The sequence below is a fragment of the Ovis aries genome, chromosome 25 (assembly GCF_016772045.2).
Source record: "Ovis aries strain OAR_USU_Benz2616 breed Rambouillet chromosome 25, ARS-UI_Ramb_v3.0, whole genome shotgun sequence".
NCBI classification, from domain to species: domain Eukaryota; kingdom Metazoa; phylum Chordata; class Mammalia; order Artiodactyla; family Bovidae; genus Ovis; species Ovis aries.
The window spans coordinates 28,208,807-28,225,593 of record NC_056078.1 but is presented as its reverse complement, the minus strand read 5'-3'; positions in this window follow the sequence as shown (position 1 = coordinate 28,225,593).

The following is a 16,787-nucleotide window of genomic DNA, read 5'->3' as shown; positions in this document are numbered from 1 at the left end:
GAGGAGGAAACACTTTCAAACTCATTTTATGAGGCCAGCATTACCATGATACCAAAAACAGTCAAGGCCAGTACCAGAAAGTAACAGTACTGGTCAATATCCCTGATGAATATAGAAGCAGAAATCCTCAACAAAATCTCAGCAAACAGAATTCATCATACATTCGGGCTTCCCTGCTGGCTCAGTGGCAAAGAATCTGCCCGCCAGTGCAGGACACATGAGTTTGATTCCTGGTCCAGAAGGATCCCTCATGCCACAGGGTAGCTAAGGCTGTGTACCGCAACTACAGAGCCTGTGTAGCTGCAACTGCTTGAAGCCTGAACGCTCTAGAGCCTGTGCTCTGCAACAGAAGGGGCCACTGCCACGACAAGCCAGCATACTGCAACAAGACAGTGGTCACCGCTCCCCGCAACTAGAGAAAAGTCCACACAGCAACAGAGACTCAGTATAGCCAAATACATAAAATTATATTTAAAAATCCCAATACATTAAAAAGATCATATACCAGGGAGATGCGGCCAAGATGGCGGAGTAGGAAGCCCCTGAGCACATCTCTTCCCACAGGCACAGGAAAAGCACATCTACAGAGCAACTGTAAGAACAACCTGAGGCCTAGAAGAAAAGATTTTCCATAACTGAAGATATAAACAAGGAATTATGAGATGATACAGTACAGTCAAGATACACATCACCTGGGTAGGTGACAACAAATGAGAAGATAATCACAACTGCAGAAATTCTCCCCAGTGATCAAGGAGACTGAGCCTCATGTCACGCTCCCTATCCTGGGGTTCCTCAAGACAAGCCCCAGGAATGCTTGGCTTTGAAGGCCAATGGGGCCTGCGTATGGGAAAGCCAGAGGGCTGTACAAAGCATAGACTGTTCTTAAAGGGCATGCATAAAATCTCACACACTCTGAGTCACAGTAGGAAGAAGCCTGTGTCAGACCCATTTGCTGATCTTAGCACCCTTGAAAAGCAAGAGAAAACTGGAACTCCCTTTGGGAACACAGATGCTGACAGCACTGTTCTGTGGGGAGCCCATTCTACTATGAGGATGTTTATGCTGGCAAGCACCATTTTGGAGTTCTCCCTCTAGCCTATTAGTGCCAGAGGTTTACACATCCACCAGTAAGCTGGCACCAGCACTGTGACTCCTTGGCCTGCACAACTAGCCACGCTGGGACATGGGCCTACCCGCCAACAGGCTGAAACCAGCGCTGTGACTATGCATACTGCAAAGCCACTATGGTGAGACATGCCCCCCAGCGGGTCGTGACACCCCAGGACCCTCCAAGTTACACAAGCAGCTGAGCTAGGACTCACCCACCAGGGAGCTGGCAGTCACTGCATGAGTCAGGGCCTGGCTGTCAACTAAGCCTGGGGCCAGCCATGCCTAACAGCCCTACCATATTAGCTGGCCCCAACACAATAGAAGGACCCATGCAGCAGTCTATATAGGGGGCACCCTAGAGGGTATAGCTCTGGAAACAAGAGGGGAGTGTGCTGCTGGGCCCCACAGGACATCTCCTACATAAGGTCACTTCTCTAAGATCAGGAAAAGTTACTGACCTATATAATACATAGAAATAAACAGAGAATTAAGCAAAATGAGGAGACAGAGGAATATTCTCTACATGAAGGAACAAGGCAAAACCCCAGAAGAAGAATTAAGTAGAAATTAAGAATCTATCCAATAAAGAGTTCAAGATGGTAATCATAAAGATATTCAATAAACCCAGGTGAAGAATGAACACAGTGAGAAGTTTAACAAAGAGCTTAAAAAACCTCGAATAGCCAAAGCAATCTTGAGAAAGAAGAATGGAACTGGAGGAATCAACCTGCCTGATGTCAGGCTCTACTACAAAGCCACAGTCATCAAGACAGTATGGTACTGGCACAAAGACAGAAATATAGATCAATGGAACAAAATAGAAAGCCCAGAGATAAATCCACACACCTATGGACACCTTATCTTTGACAAAGGAGGCAAGCATATACAACGGAGAAAAGACAATGTCTTTAACAAGTGGTGCTGGGAAAACTGGTCAACCACTTGTAAAAGAATGAAACTAGAACACTTTCTAACACCATACACAAAAATAAACTCAAAATGGATTAAAGATCTAAACGTAAGACCAGAAACTATAAAACTCCTAGAGGAAAACATAGGCAAAACACTCTCCAACATAAATCACAGCAGGATCCTCTATGACCCACCTCCCAGAATATTGGAAATAAAAGCAAAAATAAACAAATGGGACCTAATTAAACTTAAAAGCTTCTGCACAACAAAAAAAAACTATAAGCAAGGTGAAAAGACAGCTTTCAGAATGGGAGAAAATAATAGGAAATGAAGCAACTGACAAACAACTAATCTCAAAAATATACAAGCAACTCCTGGAGCTCAATTCCAGAAAAATAAACAACCCAATCAAAAAAGGGCCAAAGAACTAAACAGACATTTCTCCAAAGAAGACAGACAGATAGCTAACAAACACATGAAAAGATGCTCAACATCACTCATTATCAGAGAAATGCAAATCAAACCCACAATGAGGTACCATTTCAAGCCAGTCAGATGTCTGCGATCCAAAAGTCTACAAGCAATAAATGCTGGAGAGGGTGTGGAGAAAAGGGAACCCTCTTACACTGTTGGTGGGAATGCAAACTAGTACAGCCACTATGGAGAACAGTGTGGAGATTCCTTAAAAAACTGGAAATAGAACTACCTTATGACCCATCAATCCCACTCGTGGGCATACACACCAAGGAAACCAGAATTGAAAGAGACACATGTACTTCAATGTTCATCGCAGCACTGTTTATAATAGCCAGGACATGGAAGGAACCTAGATGTCCATCCGCAGATGAATGGATAAGAAAGCTGTGGTACATATACACAATGGAGTATTACTCAGCCATTAAAAAGAATACATTTGAACCAGTTCTAATGAGATGGATGAAACTGGAGCCGATTATACAGAGTGAAGTAAGCCAGAAAGAAAAACACCAATACAGTATTCTAACACATATATATGGAATTTGGAAAGATGGTAATGATAACCCTGTATGCGAGACAGCAAAAGAGACACAGATGCATAGAACAGTCTTTTGGACTCTGTGGGAAAGGAAGAGAGTGGAATGATTTGGGAGAATGGCATTGAAACATGTATATTATTATATATGAAACGAATCACCAGTCCAGGTTTGATGCATGATACAGGATGCTCGGGGCTGGTGCACTGGGATGACCCAGAGGGATGCTATGGGGAGGGAGGTGGGAGAGGGGTTCAGGATGGGGAACACGTGTACACCTGTGGCGGATTCATGTTGATGTATGGCAAAACCAATACAATATTGTAAAGTAATTAGCCTTAAATTTAAATAAATTTAAAAAATAAAAATATGAAGAATAAATAGAACTGAAAGATACAATAACTGTCATAAAAAATACACTAGAAGACACCAACAATAGATTAGATGGAAGGAAGAGATCAGCAAATTAGAAGACAGAATAATGTCTCCCGAAGAGACAAAAAAACTTTCTAAATGAGGATAGTTTAAGAGACCTCTGAGACAACATCAGTCATACTAAAATTCACATGATAGGGGGTCCCTATAATGAAGGAAAAGAGAGAAAAAAAGAGGCAGAGAACTTACCTGAAGATAAAAACTTTCCTAACCTGGGACAGGATCCAAAACATCCAGGTCCAGGAAGCATAATGCCTCAAACAAGATGAACCCAAAGAGTTCCACACCAAGATATGGTGTAATTAAAATGACAGAAATTGAAGATAAACAGAGAAATCTTGGGACTTCCCTAGTGGCCCAGTTAAGAATCTGCCTGCCAATGCAGGGGACGTGGGTTTGATCCCTGGTCTTGGAAGATCCCACATGCGACAGAGCAACTAAGCCCATGGGTCACAACTAACGAGCCTGTGAGCTGCAACCACTGAAGCCCACGTGCCTAGAGCTGTGCTCTGCAACAAGAGACACCACTGCAATCAGAAGCCTGCACACTGCCATGAAGAGTAGCCCCCACCCTCTCAGTTCAGTTCAGTCGCTCAGTCGTGTTCGACTCTTTGCGACCCCATGAATCGCAGCACGCCAGGCCTCCCTGTCCATCACCATCTCCCGGAGTTCACTCAGACTCACGTTCATCGAGCCAGTGATGCTATCCAGCCATCTCATCCTCTGTGGTCCCCTTCTTCTCCTGCCCCCAATCCCTCCCAGCATGAGTCTTTTCCAATGAGTCAAATCTTTGCATGAGGTGGCCAAAGTACTGGAGTTTCAGCTTTAGCATCATTCCTTCCAAAGAAATCCCAGGGCTCATCTCCTTCAGAATGGACTGGTTGGATCTCCTTGCAGTCCAAGGGACTCTCAAGAGTCTTCTCCAACACCACAATTCAAAAGCATCAATTCTTCGGTGCTCAGCCTTCTTCACAGTCCAACTCTCACATCCATACATGACCACAGGAAAAACCATAGACTTGACTAGACGGACCTTAGTCGGCAAAGTAATGTCCCTGCTTTTGAATATGCTATCTAGGTTGGTCATAACTTTTCTTCCAAGGAGTAAGCGTCTTTTAATTTCATAGCTGCAGTCACCATCTGCAGTGATTTTGGAGCCCAAAAAGATAAAGTCTGACACTGTTTCCACTGTTTCCCCATCTATTTCCCATGGAATGATGGGACCAAATGCCATGATCTTCGTTTTCTGAATGTTGAGCTTTAAGCCAACTTTTTCACTCTCCTCTTTCACTTTCATCAAGAGGCTTTTTAGTTCCTCTTCACTTTCTGCCATAAGGGTGGTCTCATCTGCATATCTGAGGTTATTGATATTTCTCCCGGCAATCTTGATTCCAGCTTGTGTTTCTTCCAGTCCAGCGTTTCTCATGATGTACTCTGCATATAAGTTAAATAAGCAGGGTGACAATATACAGTCTTGATGCACTCCTTTTCCTATTTGGAACCAGTCTGTTGTTCCATGTCCAGTTCTAACTGCTGCTTCCTAACCTGCATACAGATTTCTCAAGAGGCAGGTTAAAGCCCATGCGTTGCAATGAGGATCCAGGGCAGCCAAAAAAGGATAAATAAATACATTTTTAAAAAGAGTGACTCTTAACAGGAGCAACATAAAAGCAACTAGTTATATATAAGTGAATTCCCACAAAACTATGAGCTTATGTTTTAGCAGAAACTTTGAAGGCCAGAAGACAGTGACGTTATATATTTAAAGTGATAAAAGGGGAAAACCTACAACCTACAAGAATACTCTACTCAACATGGGTATCATTCAGATTTTTAGGAGAAATAAAGAGTTTTATCGAAAAGCTAAAGCTAAGAGTTCAGCACTATTAAGCCAGTGATTATAAAAGGAAAAATCTCATTCGTAAACACAAACAGTAAAGTTAGTGGATCAACCAGTTATAAAGCCAAAGTAGTAAAGCCAAAGTAGTAAAATCTTCTATATCCACAAATTAGTAGTTAAGGGATACACAAAACAACTAGATATTAAATACTATGCCAAAAACTTTGAATGTGTGTGTGTTGGGGGAAGGAGTAAAAATGCAGGGTTATTAGAATGTGAACTTAAGATAACCATATATATATATATTTACACATATAGTTATACTTCTATATTTGAACCTCATGGTAACCACCCTCCAAAAACTTGTAATAGATACAGAAAAAAAAAAAAACAGAAAGGAATCTAAACATAACACAAAGATAGTCAAATTACAAAGAGCAACAAAAGAAAAAAAAGAGAAATACAAAAGATCCAGAAAATAATAACAAAATGGCAGTAAGTATATACCCAGAAATAATTATTTTAAATGTAAATAGACTAAACTCTGATCAAAATCAGAGTGGCTGAATGGATACAAAAATAAGACCCATATATATGCTGCCTAGAGACTCACTTCAGAGTTGAAGGCACACACAGAAAGTGAGGGGATGGAAAAAGGTACTCCATATAAAACGAAATAAGAAAAATGGAGAATCAATGAGACAAAATAGACTTTAAAACAAAGACTGTAACAGGAGACAGAGGATATTACATAATGATAAAGGGATAACTCCTATAAGAAGAAATAATAAATGTAAATTTATATGTATTCAACATAAGAACATCTAAATACATAAAGCAAATATTAACAAAACAAAAGGGAGAAAATCGACAGTAATACAATAAATACGAGACTCTAACACCCCACTTACATCTTTTCCAAACACAACACTATGAGACTAGAAATAAACTACAAGAAAAAATTTGCAAAAAAGCAAACATGTGGAGGCTAAAAAAATATCCCATTAAACAACGAATGTGTCATTGAAGAAGTCAAAGAGAAAATTTAAAAAATACTTGGAAACAAGTGAAAATGTAAGCATTGATCCAAAAATCTATGAGAAACGGCAAAAACAGTTCTAAAAAGGCAGTTTATAGCGGTACAAGCCTACCGCAGGAAACAAGAAAAATTTCTAATAAACAATCTAACCTTGCACCTAAATGAACTAGGGAAAGAAAAAAAAAATAGAAAGTTAGTAGCCAGGGAAGAAATAATAAAGAGCAGAGCAGAAACAAATGAAAGAGAGACTAAGAAATAATAATAATAAAGATTAAGGAAATTAAGAACTGCTTATTTGAAAATGTAAACAAAACTGGTAAACCTCTAGCCAAACTCAAGAAAAAAAAAAAAAAAGCTAGGCCTCAAATAAAATCAGAAATTAAAGAGAAGTTATAACCAAACCATAGAAATACAGAGTGTCATAAGAGAGTACCACAGTTATATGCCAACAAAATGGACAATCTAGAAGAAATAGATCAATTCCTAGAAACACACACTATCCTAAGACTGAGTCAGGATGAAGCAAAATATGAAGATACTGACTACCAATAGTGAAAATGAGCCAGTAATAACGTGTTAATCATTCAGCTGTGTCCAACTCTTTGCAACCCTGTGGCGTGTAGCCCGCCAGGCTCCTCTGTCCATGGAATTTTCCAGACAAGAATACTGCAGGGGGTTGCCATTTCCTTCTCCACTAGTAATAAAAACAAACAAGCAAACAAACAAACAAAAAAACTCCTAACAGAAGTCCTAGACCAGACAGCTTCACAGATAAATTCTGCCAAATATTTAAAGAAGAGTTAACATCTATCCTTTTCAAACTAGTTCAAAAAATGGAAGAGGAAAGAATACTTCCAAACTCATCCTATGAGGTCAGCAGCACACTGATACCAAAACCAGAAAAAGACAACCCTCAAAGAGAAAATTACTGGCTAGTATCACTTCTGACACTCAAAGATGAACTCCCCAGGTCGATAGAATGCTGGGAAAGATTGAAGGCAGGAGGAGAAGGGAACAACAGCAGTGAGATGGTTGGATGACATCACTGACTCAATGGACATGAGTTTGAGCAAGCCCCAGGAGATGGTGAAGGATGGGAGGCCTGGCATCCCACAATCCATGGGGTCATAGAGAGCCAGACATGACTGAACAACAATCACTCCTGACCATAGATGTCGAACATTGAGGAAACCAGAATAGAAAGAGACATGTGTACCTCAATGTTCATCGCAGCTCTGTTTACAATAGCCAGGACATGGAAACAACCTAGATGTCCATCAGCAGATGAATGGATAAGAAAGCTGTGGTACATATACACAATGGAGTATTACTCAGCCATTAAAAAGAATACATTTGAATCAGTTCTAATGAGATGGATGAAACTGGAGCCGATTACACAGAGTGAAGTAAGCCAGAAAGAAAAACACCAATACAGTATACTAACACATATATATGGAATTTAGAAAGATGGTAATGATGACCCTGTATGCGAGACAGCAAAAGAGACACAGATGTGTAGAGCGGACTTTTGGACTCTGAGGGAGAGGGAGAGGGTGGGATGATTTGGGAGAATGGCATTGAAACATGTATACTATCATGTAAGAAACAAATCGCCAGTCTATGTTCGATGCAGGATACAGGATTCTCAGGGCTGGTGCATGGGGATGATCCAGAGAGATGATATGGGGTGGGAGGTGGGAGGGGGGTTCATGTTTGGGAACTCATGTATACCCGTGGCGGATTCATGTCAATGTATGGCAAAACCAATACAGTATTGTAAAGTAAAATAAAGTAAAAATGAAAAAATTTTTTAAAATGAATAAAGTAAGAAAGAGACTTTAGATTAAAAAATATATATATTAGAAAACCAAATTCAACAACACACTAAAAATATCATACACCATGACCAAGTAGCATTTACTCCAAAAATACAAGGATGGTCCCATATCCACATACACACAAATCAATCAGTGTGATAAGACCATATTAACAAATTGAGTAATAGAAATCACATGATCATCTCAATAGATGTGACTAAAAGTTTCTGATTAAATTGAACATTCATTTATGATTTTAAAAAAGCTTACAGTGAATGTAGAGGGAACATACTTCAACACAGTAAAGGCTAGATGTAGCAAACATACAACCAACATAATACTCAAGGGTGGAAAGCTGAAAGCATTTCCTCCAAGATCTGGACCAAGACAAGGATGCCCACTATGAGCGTCTTATTCAACATAGTATTGGAAATTCTAGCCATAGCAATCAGAAAAAGAAATAAAATAAATCCAAACTGGAAAGGAAGAAGTAAAGCTGTCACTATGTGGAGATGACATGGTAAAAACATCTTAAAGACATCACCAAAATATTAGAATAAATTAATTCAGTAATGTTGCAAAATATTCATATATAGAAATCTGTTGCATTTCTATACACTAACTATAACTATCACAGGAGCTAAGAAACAATCCCATTTACGATTGCCTAAAAAACAATAAAATACCAAGGAATAACTCTAACCAAGAAAGTAAAAGGCTTGTATTTAGAAAACTATTGTACAAAGATGAAAGAAATTGAAAATGACACAAGCGAATGCACATGGAGTGGAAGAATTAATATTGTTAAACAACCATATTCCTCAAGGCAATCTACACGGTCAATGCAGTTCCTGTCAAAATACCAATGGCATTTTTCATGGGACTAGAGCAAGTAATTCTAAAACTTTTATGAAAACAGAAAAGATCTTAAATAAGCAAAACAATCTTAAGTACCAAGTTGGAAACATTACAGTCCCTCATTTCAAACTCTGCCACATTACTACAGTAACCAAAAAAATGTGGTACAAAAAAATAGACACATGGATCAGTGGAACAAAATTGAAAGCCTAGAAATAAACCCACATTACATGGTCAGTTAATCCCCAAAAAAGAGACAAGAATATACAAAGGGGCAAATACCACTTCTTTAATAAGTGGTGCTGGGAAAATTGGACAGCTACATGTGAAGAATCAAATTGGACTACTTTATCACACTGTATACAAAAATAAACTCAAAATGAACTGGATTCAAATGTAAGACCTGAAACCATCCACTTCCTAGAAGAAACCATAGACTGTATGCTCTTTGACAATAGTCTTAGCAATTTTTTTTTAATATGTCTCCTCAGGCATGGGAAACAAAAGCAAAATAAACAAATGGGATTATATAAAACTAAAAAGTTTTTGCATAGCAAAGGGAACTATCAATGAAACCAAAAGGTAGCCTACCAACTGGGAGAAGATATGTGCAAATGATTTATCTGATAAGCAGTTAATAAACAAAATACACAAAGATGTCATATAAATCAACAACAAAAAATAAACAACCTGATTCAAAAATGGGCAGAGAACCTGAATAGACACTTCTCCAAAGACGACATACAGACGGCCAACAGACACAGAAAAGATGCTCAACATCACTACCCATCAGGGAAATGCAAACCAGAACCGTAGGGAGATTGACATCTCGTACTTGTCAGAACGGCTATTACCAAAAAGACAACAAATAAAAAGTGTTGGCAAGGATGTGAAGAAAAGAGAACTCTTGTGCACTCGTGGTGGGAATGTAAATTGGTACAATCACTATAGAAAAAGAGTACAGTTCCTAAAAATTAAAAGTAGAACTACTGTATAAGTAGCAATTCTACTTTTGGGGATTTTTCTAAAGAAAAGGAAAATACTACTTGGGAAAGATATATGCACCCTTACATTCATCACCGGATTACTTGCAGTAACTAAGATGTGGAAGCAACCTAAATATCAACCAATAGATGAACAGATAAAGAAAAGGTAGTATATGTGTATATAGGTACACATACACACACACACACACACAATGGCATATTCGTCATAAAAAAGAATGAAACTTTGCCATTTGGAAGAAGATAGATAGACCTAGAGGGTACTTATGCAAAGTGAAATTTAAATCAGGCATAAAAAGACAAATATATGATTTCACTTAGAATCTTAAAAAACACATGAGCAAACATAACAAAAAGGGAACAGTCATGGATACAGAGAACAAACAGGTGGTTCTGGGGGGCGGAAGCGGGGGTTGGGTGGGGACGAGTGAAAAAGGTAAGGGAGATTAAGAGACACAAACATCCAGTTACAAAAACAAATGAGTCACAAGGATGAAATGTACAGCATGAGGAGTAGAGTCAATAATAGTGTAATGACTTTGTATAGTGACAGATGATAACCAGAGTTATCATCATTTTATAACGTATAAAAATATCAAATCACTATTTTGTACATCTGAAACTAATATTACAAGTCAATTATATTTCAATTTTAAAAATCTTACCTATGAATAAATTACCCACCAAGAATGCCAAAAATAAATAAATAAAATTAAAAAAAAAAAAACCTACCCAGAAGCTGTAATCAAATCTTTAAACTGTTGACAAAAACTGATTCTCTGGTATCATTTAATGACAACACTAGCCATGCCATTTAAAAATTTCGTATGTAGTAGAGAAATGTTTTGCGTATGGTTCCAAAACCATCTGAGCAGAGGGTGGGGGCAGGGGCTGAGAGAGGCGGCTAGCAAGCCTTGGCCTGCAGTCAGGGTGGGGTGCTGAAGCTCCAGCAAAGGTCCCAGGGAGAGGCTGGGGCTGGCGGCTGTGGGGATACGCTAAGAGGGCAACTCTGACACAGCTGTGGATTTAGATGCAACTGCCACTCCCAAAGCCAGAGAAGGTGCCTGAGGCAGTGGACAAAACACCGCGGGTGCTGTCCTAGCCTCAGACGTGGCAGTTTTCACAAGGCTGTGAGCAGGCGTAGGCACTGCTCACACCTTGCTGGGGGCTTAAACAGCTTGGCCTCTCCTAGGGACCCACGAACTGGGGTCTTCTCTGGGAGAAATGGTAAAATGTCTATTTCTCACACCGTCTCTCTTAAGTTCCTGAAATATCTCTTGGAAATACTGAGAAAGGATGATGTGGAGAAAAGCGCCATCAAGGCCATTTTTAAGGACAGGGAACCCCGGAGTGCTCTAGCCCACGGGGTCGTAGAGAGTCAGACGTGACTTAGTGACTGAACAACAAAAACAAAACCTTTTAAAAGTGAATTAAAATAAAACAATGAAAAAATTTCATATGTAAGGAGAAATAGGTGGCTAATCAGGTGTAAATGAAGAATTGTAAAAAAAAAATGTTTTGAATTTGCTGAGGTTTTTCTCTTTTTTTTGCTTATAAAAACTGAATTTTGATTAATCAGAAAAATGTTTCTTTTATCTGTTGATAGATCTTACATCTGACATTGATTTGTAATGTGGTAATGCAGTCTCTTTCAGTAACTGAAATAATGAAGGAGCTGCCTTCATTATTTCTTTATTTCAGCAGAAACAAATGTGGAATCTAGCTTCCTTCTAAACCTCAAAAAAAGGGGGGCTTTCCCTAGTAGTCCAGTGGTTAAGAATCCACCTTCCAATGCAAGGGACATGGGTTTGATCCCTGGCCAGGAAACCAAGATCCCACATGTCATGGGGCAATTAAGCCCTTGCACACCAACTAGAGAGACTATACACCTCAATGGCTGGGCCCACGTGCTGCAACAAAGACCCGAGCACAGCCAAGAAAAGAAGGATCATACATCATGATCAAGTGGGATTTATTTGGGAGATCCAAGGATGGTTTAGTATCTGCAAATCAAGCAATGTGATACATCACATTGACAAAATGAAGGATAAATATCATGCTATCATCTCAAGAGACACAGAAAAGTAGTTGACAAAATCCAACATCCATTTATGGTTAAAAACTCTCAAAAAAGTGGGTACAGAGGGAATGTACCTCAACATAATAAAGGCCACATATGACAAATCCACAGCTAATATCATACTCAATGGAGAAAATCTGAAACTTTTCTCTAAGATTAAGAGCAAGACAAAGATGCCTATGCATACCACTTTTATTAACATAGTATTGGAAGTCCTAGCAGAGCAATTAGGCAAGAAAATGAAGTAAACAGCATCCAAATTGGAAAGGAGGAAGTAAAACTGTCACTATTTGCAGATGACATATTATATATAGAAACTTCTAGAGACTCCACACACACACACACACACACACACACACAAATTAGAATTATAGAGCAATTCAGTACATTTGTAGGATACAAAAATGAATATATAAAAATGTTGCCTTTCTATACACGAAAAACTATCAGAGAAATTAAAATAACAAACTCATATACAATTGCATAAAAAGAATAAAATATCTAGGAATAAATTTAACCAAAGCAGTGAAAGACAACTCTCAATATGGGAGAAAATAATAACAAATGAAACAATTGACAAAGCATTAATCTCAGAAATACATAAGCAGCTCATGCAGCTCCATATCAGGAAAACAAACAACCCAATCAAAAAGTGGGTAGAAAACCTGAACAGACATTTTTTCACAGAAGACATATAGATGGCTAAAAACACATGAAAAGATACTCAACATCACTCATTAGTGAAATGCAAATCAAAATTACAATGAGGTATCACCTCTCATCAGTCAGAATGGCCATCAAAGTCAACAATTCTACAAACAATAAATCCTGGAGAGGATGTGGAAAAAGGGAGCCCTCTTGCACTGTTGATGGGAAGATAAGCTGATGCAGCACTATGGAGAACAGAATGGAGATTCCTTAAGAAACTAGGAATAAAACTACCTTATGACCCAACAGGCAAGCACCCTGAGAAAACCATAATTTGGAAAGACACATATACCCCAAGGTTCACTGCAGCTCTATTACAATAGCCAGGACATGGAAGTAACCTAGATGTCCACCGACAAATGAATGGATAAAGTTGTGGTACATACAAACAATGGAAAATTACTCATCCATGAAAAGGAACAAAATTGGGTCATTTGTAGAGATGTGGATGGACCCAGACACTGTCAGACAGAATGAAGTTAAGTCAGAAAAAGTATCGTATAGTAACATATACGTGGAATCTAGAGAAATGGTACTGATGTAACTATTTGCAGGGCAGAAAGAGAGACACAGATATAGAAAACAGACTTGTGGACGCATGGAGGAAAGAGGAGGTGTGATGAACTGAGAGAATAGCACTGACCTGTATACACTACCATGTGTAACACAGATAGCTAGTGGGAAGCTGCTGAGTGACACAGGGGGCTCTCAGCTTGGTGCTCTGTGATGACCTAGAGGGGTAGGATGGGAGTGGACTGGGAGGGAGGTTCAAAGGAGAGACTATATATATACTTATAGCTGATTCGCATTATAGTACAGCAAAAACTAATACAATATTGTAAAGCAATTATCCTCCAATTTAAAAAAAATTTTTAACTATAATGAGGTATCCCCTCATCAGTCAGAATGACTATCATCAAAAAATCTACAAACAATAAATACTGCACAGGGTTTGGAGTAGAGAGAATCCTCTTACACTATCGGTGGGAATGTGAATTAGTACAACCATTATGGAGAATAATTTGAAGTTTCCTTAAAAAACTAAAATAGAACTGCCAAATGATCCAGCAATCCCGTTCTTGGACCTATATCCTGAAACAACCATAATTTGAAAAGATACACTCCCTCCAGTGTTCACTGCAGCACTATTTACAACAGCCAAGACATGGAAACAAACTAAATGTCCAATGACAAGAATAAAAATGTGGTACATATATACAATAGAACATTACTAAACCATTAGAAAAAGGCAAAATAATGCCATTTGAGATTACCACACTAAGTGAAGTAAGTCAGAGAAAGACAAATATATGATATCACTTACATGTGGAATCTAATAAAAAAGTGTAATAAACTTATTTACAAAACAGACTCATAGATCTTGAAACTTAACGGTTGCCAAATGGGAAATGTTGGATGAAATGATAAATTAGGAGCGTGGCGTTAACATACATACATTACTATACATAAAATAGATAACTAATAAGGACCTCCCATATAGCACAGGGAACTCTACTCAATATTCTGTAATAACCTATATGGGAAAAGAATCTGAAAAAGAATACATGTGTGTGAGTGTGTGTATATATACACACACACACACATTATATATATGTGTGCATATAAAATGATAGAGGTATTAACTAACCTCTGTATGGTAATCCTTGTACAATATAGATAGGTATCAAATCATCATGAAGTATACCTTAAATTTACATAATGTTATATTCCAATTATATCCCAATGAAGCTGAGGGAAAAAATTAGGCAAAGGAGGGCTTGAATAGACACTTCTCCAAAGATGACATATAAATGACCAAAAACCTCAAGAAAAGGTACTTAATATCACTAACCATCAGAGAATACAAGTCAAAACTGCAATGAGATACTACTTCATATTCTTTAGGATGACTATTGCCAAAAAACAAAATGGAAAATAACAAGCATTGGTTAGGATATGGAGAAATCGGAACCCTTCTGCGTTGCTGGGGGCAATGTAACTGGTGCAGCCACGGTAGAAAACAGTATGATGATTTCTCCAAAAGTTCAGTGTAGAATTACCACTTGATCTGGCAAAACCCATTTTAGCCAGGTACTCAAAAGAAATGAAAGCAGGTACTCGAACAGCGATGTATACTAATTTCACAGCAGCATCATATACACAATAAATACTGACACACACTTCAACACGGATAAACCTTGAAAACATTATGCTCCATGAAACCAGCCAGACACAAAAGGACAAACATTGTATCAGTCCATTTCTACGAGGTACCTTCTATAGACAAATTCATATGGAAGGAAAGGATAATAGTGGTTGCCAGAAGTTGAAGGAAAAGAATGGTTAATTACTGTTTAACATACACAGAGTTTCCGTTGGGGATGATGAAAAAGTTCTGGAGATGGAGACTGACGACAGCTGAACAACATTGTGAATGTCTTTAATGTACTTAAGGACACTGCATTATCCATTTAAAAATAGTTAAAATGGTAAATATGAATAAATAATATCTACCATAATAATAATAAATTTTAAAGTATCAAAAAATGGAGAAAAGATACTTTTAATAACTCCAGTAACAGCTGGATCAGCAGAGCCTTCTCAAAATTAAAAATTATCAAAAAGTATCTGAGACCTTGCATTTGCCAAGAGCGACTGGCAATGTTTTCAATTGTATGAACTGAAAATGAAGTCGCTAAAGGTATGAATTTTAATGACTTAATGAATTTGCAGAAAAGTCAGAAAAATGATCAATCAAGGTGTCATACATTAATAATAAAGTATTACATATTATATAAAACGATGACACCAAAAATATTTTTGCAATTTATAAGTTTATATTGTTATTCAGCTATCACTATTACCCAATATTTATAACACAATAAAACATTTTTTTAAAGGAAAAAGCTTTCTATTTTAGGTCCCTTAATAGCAATTTCCCCCTGCTTTTTGAAAAGGAGCTCCACTTTTCATTTTAACTGGTGATGTAGCTGGTTCTGTCTCTCAGCTTTTAGCCTTGATAGCCTGTTTGTCTCTGACTGAGTCATTTCTATCTCAGTTTTCTCACCTCTCAAATGGGTATGGTATTTACCTTTCTTTGTAGAATTGATGTGAAATTAAAAGACACACACACGCACACAATGGTTTTTAAAAATTATAGGCACTTTAAAATATTGGTGGCATTGCTGCTGTTCATATGAAATATTTTATAATGAGTACCATTACTGGAGTCTTTAGACAAATACATTTCTTATCTAAAATGAAGAAATTTAATTCACTATTTTCTGTGGATATTTCCAGACTTTTGACAGAGAAGCAAGATGACTCATTTGATCCATAGTTATTATTTTTTAGCCTAGTGATTTCACAGATAAAATTTATTTCTTCACATGACTAAAAGCAAAGTATAAACTGAAGATGACACCAAAACACTAGACTTCAGTCAACACTTTTAAAGCCTAAAATTTCAAATAGTGTTTCTGAGAAACTCTCTTTTAAGCAACTCAATGGAAGATTAACACTAAGAGTGCTGAGTTCCCCAAGTTCTATCTCAATCTGTAAACACCAGATGCAGCTGAGTATAAATAAAAATACTGCTGTAAATCAAGAGGCAAAAATGCCCCATGAGGAGCTCTGTCAGATTAGAGGACAGAGTCTGAGCTCGAAGCGGCACTGACACAGAAGGTGGGGTGCTAAATCTGAACGCCCCATTCACAGACACTTAGAGCAGACTCTGACAGTACCCAGACCATTGGTCCTGTTGACTCACCCTCACTGGGGATTTCCTGAGTCTTTTATACATCTTCCTGCATCTTGCTAAACACCAGCTGTAGGTGACTGGCTTAGGGGTGTGGCCAGGTCCTTTGTGTCAAGAGGCTGGTCCTGGGGGACCAAACTTGCAACTGATCTGTAGGTTAACCAGCTTGTTTAGGGTAGAATTCCAATGGCTCCACGACTTATGCCTCCAG